The 13,245-nt window shown below is 44.0% G+C and overlaps 1 long non-coding RNA gene across 1 annotated transcript; it reads left to right on the forward strand.

Moving 5' to 3' along the window:
- Positions 1-343: 343 nt before the first annotated feature.
- LOC115029392 (uncharacterized) lies at positions 344-4,129 on the forward strand. The gene is made up of 3 exons (XR_003834944.2): positions 344-459; positions 2,433-2,544; positions 3,887-4,129. It is a non-coding gene; the product is annotated as an uncharacterized LOC115029392 (long non-coding RNA).
- The last annotated feature ends 9,116 nt before the right edge of the window (positions 4,130-13,245 follow it).

Consider the following 13,245-nt stretch of genomic DNA (forward strand, 5'->3'; position numbering starts at 1 on the left):
GAGACTCCCGTTAGCATGGGAGAGGCAGAAAGATCAGGTTAACCTCAGAAGACTTGACTTCCAGTGTCAAGCCTTCGCTCAGTCAGGCAGGCTCAGCCATCATTTCATCTCAGAAGCCCTAAATTCTCTTAAGCAGTTAAAATAAAATAAGAAAATACTTTGTTTATCTCAGGAGTTTCGGGTGTGGGGGTGAAACCGTGAGACATGATTTTATTGAACGTTGCAGACATAAGAAACAAAAATAAACTTGAAGTGCTATGTCACATTCAAATGCTACAGTACAAGGGCAGGGTGTGTGGCTCCATGGCACCGTGCTTGCCCGGCACTGGAAATGAGTGAATAAATGAGGTAACTATATTAAGGTCCTTAATCTGAGGTCCACAGATGGAGTGTTGCCATGTCCAATACTACATGCAAAAATACACGCGTCTATTTGAGGATGTTTTTCTGGATGGAAAGGTCAGAGCTTTCGTTAGTTTCTCGCTACGTCCCTCCCACCGTGTCCCTTCTGACTGCTCTCCCCCAGACCCCAGCATTGCTTTCTCCCCAGTTCTAACTCTACCGCAAGCTTCTGCCGCTGACTCTTAGCTTCCTTATCATCAGCTCTGTTGGTTTCTTTGTTCACATTCTTTCTATACTCAAGGGATGAACGGGTGGGTTTTAATTAATATTCTGACAGTTTAGTGCATATTTCTTATCAAGAGGCTCTTTATATCCACTGGTAAGTTTGATTTGCGTGAAACTCCCCCCCCCCACACACTCCACAATCGAATGGCTAGCAAATTATCCCAGCACCGTTAAAGAACAGTTAATATGCTTAGCCAGTTTATGACATTCCGACTCTTCACATATATTTGGCCGGCTTTGAACTCCATATTGCTTCCATTTCCCAGTGTCTCTTCGGGGCTAAGACTGCATTGTGTAACTAGCATATTGAGTTTTTTTACTTGTTTTCTGAAGTGCATAGGATTGAACCCACAACTTTAAACTGTTTAGCAAGCATGATTGCTGGGCTGTACCCTCAGTCTAACACAGCTTTTACTATCCCAGATAACTTCACAACTCACTGACTCTTACTCCTAGAGTTCTCCAGACACCCTGTTGACAGTTAGTATTAATAGTTTCATACCCACACCCACCTTCGCCCCTAACTCCCTGCTCTGGCCCCTTCTTCGCTTCCTTCTCCTTCACGTCACCACCATTTACCTTGCATATTTTCATGTTTATTGGCATACTGTTTGTATCTCCAAGTTTAAGTTCCATGAGAAACCAAATCTGGGTCTATTTGGTTGATTTTTGTATCACTGGTTATAAAATACTGCCACGTGCGCAGGAAAGTCTCAACACATTTGGTGAATTGGTGACTATTTAGGAAAGGCAGACCTATATTCAGCCACTGTTCCTCTTTCTGAGCATCCACTGGCTTCTTTTGCACAGGCAGTCTTCCACTAAGCAGTTAATTTCACAAGTACAAAACCATATCTATTGTATTTTTAATTCCACTAACGTTAACCAATTAGATTCTTCTAGAAAGGATGGAAGCTGTTACAGTATCGAATACTCCCAAATAAAAGCCATTCTGGTCAGACCTAGGTAGTGGTGAAAGTCTTTAATCCTAGTACTTGGGAGGCAGTGGCAGGCAGATTTCTGTAACTTCCAGGCCATCTTGGTCCACAGAGTGAGTTTTAGGACAGCCAGATCTACATCATGAGACCCAGTTTTGAAAGTTAGAAAGAAAAAAAAAAAAAAAAAAACCAAGCCAGTCATACATTCAAGTCTTCTCTCATGTCATCAGTATGTTTTAGCTAATTCCTTACTAAGGACCTATGTATTTTATAATATGATTATTTATAATTATTTTGTTATCGACTTATTGACACGTGTCTGTTTCTATCTGCTGTCTTTACTAAACACTATTCTACAAGCTTTGTGTAAGAATGGCTTTTGCCTTTATGCAGTCTGTTCTTATAACAATGAAATTCTGTTTTCCTATAAATTATAATTTTGAAGGCTGAGGCTATAACTCAGCTGATAAACACTTGCCTGGCACCTACAAGATCCTGGTTCAAACCCCAGTATTGTAAAAAACAAAATAAATAATAGCAATCATAGTTACAAAAGCTATTGCTGCTGCTGTTTTCGTTTTCAACATGCCAACTTACTGAGAAGCTAATGTTTTCAAAGTAAATTCCCCTTCTGCTTCTAAACACATTTGTCACCGAGTTTCCAGTCTTACAAAATAGGCCATCCTGTCACCTGAAGAAGTCATGGCTACTCTCCCTGCTCCTTCCAAGACACACATTCCTGGTTCACCCCTCGTCCAGTTGCCCAGTAAAATCTCTATGAGCTTGTGTTTGCATTTCTAGACATTAACTCCACTGTAAGGTCAGGAGAGTAGTAATGGCGTGTTCTCTTTTATGTTTTCCCTACAGGTCTCACTGTGTAGCCCTGGCTGTCCTGGAATCCCTATATAGACCAGGCTAGCCTGAAGCTCTCAGAGATCTGGCCGCCTCTGCCACCACACCAGCGGCACTTGCCTGTGCGGTATGTCAGAAATTGTAATCTAAGTGAGTTAAAGCACTTGGTAAAGCTCACCTGACAGCTGCATAAAGGGGCTACAAAGAAAATTTAAGAAGATAGTGATGTTCTCCCTGTCCTTGTAGGGGTTATGAAATTGATAATAAAAAGGGGGGCTTACATTAGATTATATTTAGGAAGCTGATAATTCCTAAATATCTGCTATTACTGAATCTAATTTTAAAAAACAAACAAACAAACAAAGGGGCCTAGTCTCTCCATGGAAAGCTAAGAACCATCAAATCTCCCTCTCTATGCTACTTCCTGTTTATGATCGGAACACACGTTAAAATAGGTTAATTTGCATGTCTATGGGCTAAAACAAGGCTGTGTGAGTTTTCCTCTGGGTCTCTAAATGAGGATTTTCAGGGTGTTTCATTTGACTTCTCAAAATAAGTCAGAGAAGAAGAGCACTGGCCAGCCCTCCCATTTCTTGAGCTGAAGAAAACAGAACTGAATCTCCCAGTGCTCCACCAGCTCACTGAGTTGGCTGTGGGGCTGGCCTGGACCCTGTGGGCAGCCAAGCTTCGTGGCACCCTCTGCAGCATCCTGTTTCACTTTGCCTCACAGTTCTAACTAGAAATACTCAGACTAGAGGCTGGTGAGATGGCTCAGCAGTTAAGAGCACAGAGTGGCTTGCAGTCATCTGTAACTCCAGTCCCAGGGAATACAATGCCTTATTCTGACCTCTGAGGGCCTTGATGTACACTTCGTACACAGACACGCATAGGGGCAAAACACTCACACACGTAAATAAGTCTTAAAAACAAACAAATTAAAAAGACAAGAAAAATACTCAAATTCCCTTCCTCGGCTCCCTGGAAGTTTCTTCACTGCTACTTGACCTATCAGTGTTTTAGGAGATTATTTCTGATAAAACACGCATGGCTTCTGATCTTATGAAACTGTTTTCCCAGACGTTGAAAGAACTAATAAGTGTTAGAAAAGTCACTCGCAGCACTCCTGTGTGAGAGAATGGGAAGATGACACCGGGTCTTTGGTGACACAGACACAGACACACATTCCTGGGCACACCCATTCACAAGTGTCAGGAGCACTCCAAACCATATAGGGAGGAATAGCTGAATGGAGCTGATAACAGCCAGGCGTCAGGCCCGAGGAAGAAGCGCGGGTGCCCATTTCAAGCCATTGAAAAGTTCCATAGGGGGAAATGGCACAGCAGGAAATTCCTGACCAGTTCTGTAATTGCTTACACCAATGTGCTGGCAGATAAGTGCATTTTTGTGATTCTGCTTCTGCCCCATGTTTATGGGCTCTTCTGATCTGTCATCTGGCTCATGTATTACAGCTTCGTCCGAACACCATCCAACGGTACGAGTCAATAAATCCCTAGCTTCATCTTGATCACCTGGAAATGCTCTTGGCCTTTGCAAAGTGGACGAAGAGGCTAACAATGAAAATACTGGAGGAAATTTGCTTTAAGTTCGTCCCCAGGGAAACCATCAGGTCGGGGATTTCATAAACCGTGCTGTAATTTGCTACGATGTAGGTAAAAGATTCGGGGGTGGATGTCTAGAAGTATAAGTTAAGCCTATGCCTGTCAAAGAGTAGAAGGCGATACATAATACAGACATGATTCATAAATGCAGTGTTCTGTGTATGTAAAAATACTGCCTGAGATGTTTTACATGCATGCGCTCACAGGGTTTCATGTCATATTTACAACATTACCGCAGAGTATGGCGTCCGTTAGAAAAGCAAGTTTCTAAGAGATCCGATTACAGCCCATGCCCTCGTGCTACCTTGGCAGAACTGGGTTTAGGAACTCCTGGTTCCTTATGCAACACTGAGCAAACCCCAGATCCTCTGTGGGCCTCATTTCCCTCAGTGAGCAAATGAGAGAGCCTCCCCCACCCCTTCCAGAGCTACCAGAGTCCGTAACCAGCAACGCACAGCACCAGCGGCAGCTGCTTGCGTTAACTCAACCAGTAGTTAGACCAATAAGGGAAAGTGCCAGGATGGGTTTCCAAACAATTTCCTGGGACCCGTTGTTTTCAAATGCTGGCTGATGCAATCCTGAGTTGCATTTCCCGAGCATGGCTGTCAATGAATCACTTCCTTCAGTGGGCGGGGCAGCTTCCCTACCCGCCCGCGTTATCTTAACTATCCTTACACTGCAGGTAAGCACACAACGGGAATTGTTCCAAATGTCACACATAGGAGTCGAAGGCGCCCTCGCTGCAGGATGATACACACAGTACAGAGAATGCGGGTTGCTGACACACTGGCACTGAGTGCCAAGTGACAGCTCTGTGTCCCCAAACTGAGAGGCAGGACTCCTTGAGACAGGTTCCACTTTTCTTGTCAACTAAACTTGGTTTTCAAATTAAATCTTGTAAGGAACTATATATTGCAACAGGCAACAAAGTAACATCTTCTTGGAGTGCTTTACAGGCCCAAATCTGTATTTATTATACATTACCTAACAATGTTTTAAGGAACACAGAGAACGCAAGACTGGCGGTTATTCGGGGACAGCTGGTGCAGCAATGTCCTTTCGTTTTGTCCCCCACCAGCACTGTAACAACTGATTAACCAGCAACTGCGTACGAGAACAGCTTTTATTTGCATGTGTGCCTTGCTCTGCTTCGAGCTGAATGGGACTTTGGCTGTTTTGTGTGTGCTTACGTTTGACAGCTTCTGTAATCAGGCAGGGACCTGGAGAGACCTTGCTGCATGTGCACAGACAGGTTAGCAGGACACCTTATTGTCATCACTATTTGCCTGTTACAGCCATGGAGACCTGCAGGTAAAATGATGGCTTAGCTAAAGAACTCAAGGGACCTTGTGGGAAAGCTACCACTAACGCCGTCGTCGTGGAATGATCCAGCATGACACCTGACTGTCAAACTATGGAGAAATCAATAATCCCTGTGCATGCCAACAACCAGAAGATAGAACAGGGCGGGCCAGGGAGAGAGCTCAACACAGAAAGGCCTCTGCCTCCAGGCCTAATGATCTAAGCTCCACTCACACTTGAGTTGGTTCCCAGGGCCTAGATGGTGGAAGGAGACACACACACACACACACACACACACACACACGCACACAGAGTGAGATGTTCACAAAGACAGCAAGACAAATAGCAGTCCTCTTTAAAAAGTTCCAAGAGAATAGAAAGTAGTGTCGTGGCTTTGTTTTAAAAGACTCAGCATTTTAAGACAATGATTCTTCTAAAGTTAACTTTAAAATATTTTACCAAAAATTTTTTTACATATTTTGCACCACCACTAACAACAACAACAAAAGTTCTAATAGGATTTCTTTCAGCTTGGACAGACTCCTATGTAAGACCATAGTAAACGGACAGTAAGAGCCAGGCTGAAAGATGTCAAAGGTAATGTAAGCTGCATAAGGAAGGGCTGGGGATGTGGACTGAAACTTTAAGAGGAGAACAAAGAGGGCCAAGAATGGCATCTAACCCAGACAGCTCTGAAAGGACTGGCTGCTTGACTCTAGGAAATGAAACTAGACACCTTTTCTGTTATTCTAGAGAGCTACAGAGATGGCTCAGCAGTTAGGAACACTTGATGCTCTTGCGGAAGACCTAGGTTCGGTTCCCAGCATAGCTCACAAACACCTGAACTCCAGTTACAGGGATGAGACACCCTCTTCTGGTCCCTAAAGGCATGTGCTACACATCTACACTATTACACACATATAATAGTCTTCTTTTAAAAAAAAATGATAAGTGATTTTAGTGTGTAGATGCTAAATGAAATTCGTAATGTTTTCCTGCTCAGGAAACCTAACACAAATGTTGTGTTTCAATATCTGGGATCCATTTGCAGGTGTTGGGCTGATTATCCTAACCTGGAATTAGTTATCTCTGCCACAGAAAACAGTGATATATTTGGAAAGCTTCATACTAAAAAAATGGGGTAATTATGACTTTCAAAAGCACTTAACATGGGCATGAAGATATGGCTCAGTGGATAAAGCTCCTGACACAATGGGTCTCAGAACTCAGGCTGAAACAGGGAAGGTGTAGAAGCTACTGTAAGCCCAGCACTCGGGAGGTAGAGGCAGAGATCCCTGAGAAGGCTGGCCAGGTAGATCAGCCACGTTCAACAAGAGCTTGCCTCAATACATAGAGAGTGATTAAGGAAGACACCAACTCCAGCTTTGGTCCTCCACACATATAAGTACATGTGCACACAGGCACACACACATGCACAGACAAACAAAAATGGTTCAAATTAAGCCCTGACACTTGGCATAACCTTTTTTTTGTTTTAATGGAGTTCGGGGAAGAAGGAGCTAGAGTTTGTGTAATTAAGCCCTAGCAATTATTAAAATACAAGTACACTAGTACCTTTCCCTTCCTCTGCTCCCTATCGTTCCAATAAGATAGGAACTATACAGTGTAGGGCAATGCCTGTACATACAGTGTAATGTAATGCCTGCCATACCGAGGCGTATATACTGAACAAATGATAACTAATAGAGATACTTGGTGCGTTATCTTCTGGAGACCTAATGACATGATATTTTAAAACTATGTTAATCTAGGCTTCTTAAAGGTTAACTGATACTATTTTTAATTCCATTTTTAAAAACTGAAGTCATAAAAACAAGGGTCAAAAGGTTTTAGTGCAAAAAGTGATCAGAAAAGGAAATCCATTGCATAATTTCAAGTACAGACAGCCGTGGTTTCTAACTGTTCTCCTGTGCTTGGCCGCTCATTAGTCTCAACTGCTGCCTCCCTTTAAATATAGCAGGGGAGCCAAACAGCTCACAGTGGAGGATGGAGTAGGATAAAGTCTGGTGCATTTGAGCAACAGAATATCACATAGTTATTTAAAAAAAAATAGATCAGGGATGGAGGGATGACTCAGCGGTTAAGAACACTTATTGTTCGTGCAGTAGACCTGGGTTAATTCCCAGCACCCACAACAGGTGGCTCAGGGCTATAAGCAAATTTAAGATATAAGTATGGAATGAATAAACTCATATTTATTCCTGATGGAAATACCTTATTCCAACCCTGACCCTTGGGGACTTTGAAGTTTTGAAAATCTTTGAAACATTAGTAAAAACTGAAACCTCCCCTCTGTAAGATACACGTGGATAGACATATAAAAAACACAGGAGAGTCTGTAGAGATGGCTCAGTAGATAAGAGCACTTCGTCTTTTTCCAGAGGACCCGAGTTTAACTCCTAGCACCTACACAGCAGCTCACAACTGTCTGTAATTCCAGCCCCAGGGGATCCAGCCAAGCATGCAGTTGGTGCACAGACATAAATGCAGACAAAATACCCGAACTCATAAAATTAATTAATTAAAAATTTTAAAATGTAAACCTATGAACTCTAGATTTAATGTGATTGCAGTATGACAAAATCTGGCGGGACCTGGGTTGGCTAGTTTCATGTCAACTTGACACAAGCTAGAATTAATCCGAAAGCAGAGAACCTCAATAGAGAAAGTGCCTACATAAGACTGAGCTGTAGGCAAGCCTGTAGGGCATTTTCTTAGTGATCAGTGTGGCAGGGCCCAGCCCATTGTGCGTGGTGCCAAGCCTGGGCTGGTACTCCTGCCTGGGTTCTATTACCCTAACGAGTGATATCTACCACTAAGATTCCCATATTCCCCTATATTTCCAAACTCTGATTAGTAACTCTATTCATGGATGCTAGGTCTTGATTGGCTTCTTCTAGAGAACTATGGGGCATAGACGCTGTCTCAACCTGACCTGATACTTCCTCAGTCTTTGTCTATATCAGTGGTTCTCAACCTTCCTAACACTGCAACCCTTTAATACAGTTTTTCATGTTGTACTGAACCTATCCATAAAACTATCTTTGTCGCTACCTCATAACTGTAATTTTGCTACTGTTAATGAATTATAATGTAAATATCTGATATGTGACCCCCGTGAAAGGATCACTCAACCCCTGCCAAGGGGTCATAGACCCACAGGCTGAGAACCCATGGTCTAAACCATGACTTTACCGGAGTTGGGATTGATACTGACAGCCATCTAGAAACACAACTAGGAAAGTTAATAACCTGAGAGAATCCAAGGCTTCGGACCAGTTTGCTGAACTTTAGGACCTACTGTGTTACTCTACAGCTAACTGAGCTTTGGGACCTACTGTGTTACTCTACAGCTAACTGAGCTTTGGGACCTACTGTGTTACTCTACAGCTAGCAGAGTAGCCAATTATGTGGGAGGATGAAAAAGTCAAAAGCAAACCAGCAAAATAAATTCCTAGCTTGCCTCTCATAAGCATGGGTAAAGCAAGCCTTGCCCACCTCTGTTAGCATACCAGCTTGGCGTGAAGGTGAAAGTGTGCCCAAATGGAAAGTGGGCCCAAGGGGAAGCAAGCGACGATGCCTGCATTGACACCTGGGCATGCTACATCCAACCTACACCTGTTCCCTCCTTATTCTCTCAGAGCAACCCAACGGTGATTCCCATGATGATGGAGTGCCAGAGCCCGTGACTGGCAACATAACACTAGTCTCCTTTGGAGTAAATACGACCATTTCAAGCAGACTGCCAACAAGACAGCAGGAAGCACAGCAGATGGAAAGCCCCGAGAACAGGCAGAGAATGCTGCCTTGTGCACTGTCTAGTCGTCCGACCAGGAACGGAGGCAATCGGTGCTTCACCCTTTGATGTTCCTTCCAGGTGTACTGGTGTCCACAAGCAAGGGAAACCAAGCTTGGGCTGGAAACCAAGGCCGAAGGATCACCACAAGTTCAAAGGCAACCTGGGACTCTAGTCAGACTATTCGAAAAAAATTATAAAAGTAAATGCAAGAAAGAAGTAAGCGCTTCCTTTCGTTGTGGCTCGGTGTTCCTTATCCCATCTCTGTTTTCATGTCACCCTTTCTCTGCAGAGACATCCTTAGAAAGGGGGAGTAAGGGTCTGCCCCAAATGGTTTTTAACTATAGAAGTTTCAGAAATGAGGCTGTGTTGTTTTCAGTAAGGTAGAGGAGACCTAACTCATCCCCACCCTGAAGCCATTCTAACTGTAGACACTTAAGTAAGGGTACAGCTTAGATTACCAACAAATGGCAAAAATACAGTCTGGACATAATATTCAAAATGAACAAGAGCCGGGCGTGGTGGCTCATGCCTTTAATCCCAGCACTCGGGAGGCAAAGGCAGGCGGATTTCTGAGTACGAGGCCAGCCTGGTATACAAAGTGTGTTCCAGGACAGCCAGGGCTATACAGAGAAACCCTGTCTCGAAAAACCAAACAAACAAATAAACAAACAAGCAAAAAAGAACAAATCTAGGGCTGACTTTCCTGGCTGCCTTAGGACACTTCTCATTCTTTCTTCATGCAATGGCAAACCAGCCCTTCTTTCCTATGCAGTCCAGGAAGACATTAGCTGAGAAGGAAAGAGGAAATAAAATTCTCTGCCTTCCTTGTGGGAGTAGAGAACGAACAGAAAGCTGTTTCCTTCAACACCATGCGCAGGCAAAGGCTCGAGTCCCTGAAACCAACTGGGAAGCGTATATGACCTATGCCACAGCCGCTCTACCTCAGAATCACTCCAGATCTATTTGATCCCCCAAATGGATGGATGCCCTACAGTTATCCTGAAGTACAGTGGCCTCTACCTCCTGCCGTCCATCTCCAAATCACCGCTGTCCATTGTCCTGGGTCTGGAATGTGAGAAATTCAGAATTGCAGCCACGTAAATTAGCTCGGTACTAATATCAGAACTCCATCTGGCTGACAAAACTAAACTAGAACAGGGTAGGGCAGGGTAGGGTAGGGTGGGGTGGGGTGGGACAGAATAGGATAAGGTAGGGTGGGATAGGGTAGAGTATAGTTGAGTAAAATATGGTAAGGTAGGACGGGATAGTTCTCACTAGCCAAACAGTTTCGTTTTTCTGGCTTGGAAAACCTAGAGAACTCCATCCTCGTAATTTAGCTTTTTAAAAAAAATAAAATAAATAATTGGAATAAATATTTAAAAGAAAAAAGTTGAAGGCATTTGCAGCTAGGAATGGTGGAACTCACTGGCCCAAGGCAGAGGAAATATGCCATAGGATATACACCACCAGGTCTTCCCCATGTCTTGTCACCCCTCTGTGCCCTTCTTCTCATTCCGTGCCTTAAGTCTCTGTCATGTCTGCCAACAACTGAAAAAAGGTAATATTTGATGTCTCTTCAAGTCAAAACTATGAGGTGGTTTCTCCTCTCTGTTCATTTGTCAGGGAGTAATCAAGCTCTAGTCTAAATTAGTGCGCAGTGATTGGCTTGTCTAAGGACTCTGGTAGTTTGTTGAGAAATGGCTAGTGTTACATAGATGTTGCATAGATAGTGAAGAGGTGGCCCTTTGTGTGTGCCTGCCGGAAGCCTGAACTCCAATAACAGGAGACTCTAATACCAAGTGAAACCCGAGGACAGAAGCAGGGGGAAGCGCATGCAACCAAATCCCAAGGAGGATGTGATTTCACTAAACTCCCTGCATGGCTTATTTGTCTGCTGCTGTGATGAAGTTAACTAAAGGCAGGAAGAAGGAAGGCTTCACTTGCCCTATGGTTCCAAAAGGAGAAGAGTCTACCATGGTGGCAAGGCTGCAGGCAGGCATGGGAACAGAAGCAGAAAACTGAGTGCTTACCTCAGAAAACTGAGTGCTTACCTCAGAAAACTGAGCGCTTACCTCTTGACCACAAGCATGGACCATAAAAGATTGAACCGGCAGTAGAGAGAGACTCTCTTACATCAAAGCTCGCCCCCAGTAACACACTTCCTCCGGTAAGGCTGGACCACCTGAAACGCCCCAAACAGCCATGACCAGCTGGGAGTCACATGTTCAAATACTCGTGCCTATGGAGGACAGTTCTTATTCATCCCTGCCCCAAACATTGTACTGCAAGCAGAACATTTAAAAAGACAGGAATGAAAAATCAAGATTCTCTGGGTGCTGTGGGCAGAAACCGTCAGCCTCAAATAAACACCTGTACTAATATATTTTTGCAGGAGGCAAGGAGTTGCACAGTGCAAATGCTCACAATGTCAGTCAGTCCTTCTCCGTGTTCTGCTTCGTCCGGTGATGCCCTCGATTTGGCAGTAGCCCCTCAAGCTGACTTTGCTGAAAACTGTACCCACGAACCTGCAAACTGACTGGAGCTGGGTGGAGACGGACGGAGCATCCAGGTCTACGACTGCCGCAGCAGCGGATACCCAGCCAGTGGGTTATTACTCTTCACGCCGGTTTATTTTCAAGAGGATCGAGCAGGTTCAGAGAAAATGGTCTTTCACCCTGACCTTCTCCCTAAGGATGGACAGGAATGACACACTGAAATGGTACAGAAGTAGAGACGCGTGCCAAGGGGACCCTGCAATAAATAACTGCTTCCCCAATGAGCTTGCTACTTCTTCCCAAAATTAGAATTCGATGCCTGCCCCAGAGACTGAGCTTCACGCCCTCGGCCTCCGTTCCCACAATGCAACACTCCAAAGACCAGTAGGAGAATGGGAAACCAGCCTCCAGCAGGGGTTCAGGAGCTGGGCGCCTCCTTGCACATCCCTGCTGCCCATTTCCAGCTTCCTGAATCTCTAAGTGGGAAGTTTATCTGAACAATAGAATGAGGCCCATGATGACTACACCTACTGCTCATAAAACGGGCATTATGCAAGTACATGGCACGCACTGATTATGTAATCTTCAGCAAAAGGGCATTAAGGCAACATTAATAACAGTAATTGATAATAGGTTCCTCCTTTAGAGATGAAGAAATTGGAATTCTAGGGGACTTATGCCGAACCTTGACCCTTTGCACTACCGTGACAGCACCTGATACACCAGGATTGGCAGGTTAACGGTTAACGACTGCGGACTAACAGCGACTTAAAGGCTTTGCCGGTGGTTTCCTTTTCTTTCTTTCTTTTCCTTTTTTTTTCTTTTTTCTTTTTTCTTTTCTTTTCTTTTTTTTTTTTTTCTGAGAAAAGGTCTTGATGTGTAGCCCAAGTTAAGACTTCAGTTCTTCCTGCTCCTGCTCCCTGCTGCTAGGATCACAGAAGTCTACCACCACCAGACCCCACTGTTGTCACTACCTGACTGCCATCACTACTGTTTCTCCCTCACCAGCTGCTAAGAAGCACAAATTAGCAACACATCTATGGGCAAGTCTAAACTAACGTCTGGTGATATCTTTGAGGACAAGTTAACAAATCTAAAATGAAATGTTTGACCATTAGAACGAATTTCCGAGGACTGGGGTCTCCCGTGTGTGTGGTCCTAAGAGTTCAGGGAAGCCAGGCATGGTGGCTCACACCTTTAATCCCAGCACTCGGGAGGCAGAAGCAGGTAGATTTCTGAGTTCGAGGGCAGCCTGATCTACAAAGTGAGTTCCAGGACAGCCAGGGCTACATAGAGAAACCCTGTCTCGAAAAAAAAAAACAAAAAAAGTTCAGAGAAAACTTAAGAGAAACTGTTTTAACACGTTTCTGATGGATTTCATTAATTAATATTATAAGATGAAAGCTTTATGGTAGCTAATACCTGATATTCCAGTATTTAGACAAGTCTGGGCTACATGACACCCTGTCATATGTATACTGTGTGTGTTTGTAGGTATGTGTGTGTGTGTGTGTGTGTGTGTGTGTGTGTGTGTATCGAATGCTAAATTGTGACTATTTGAACTGTACTTTGCTCCAGTCTTAGCTTTGAAT

This window comes from Mus caroli, unplaced genomic scaffold, assembly GCF_978045245.1.
Source record: "Mus caroli unplaced genomic scaffold, Mus_caroli_1 scaffold_16, whole genome shotgun sequence".
Lineage (NCBI taxonomy): Eukaryota > Metazoa > Chordata > Mammalia > Rodentia > Muridae > Mus > Mus caroli.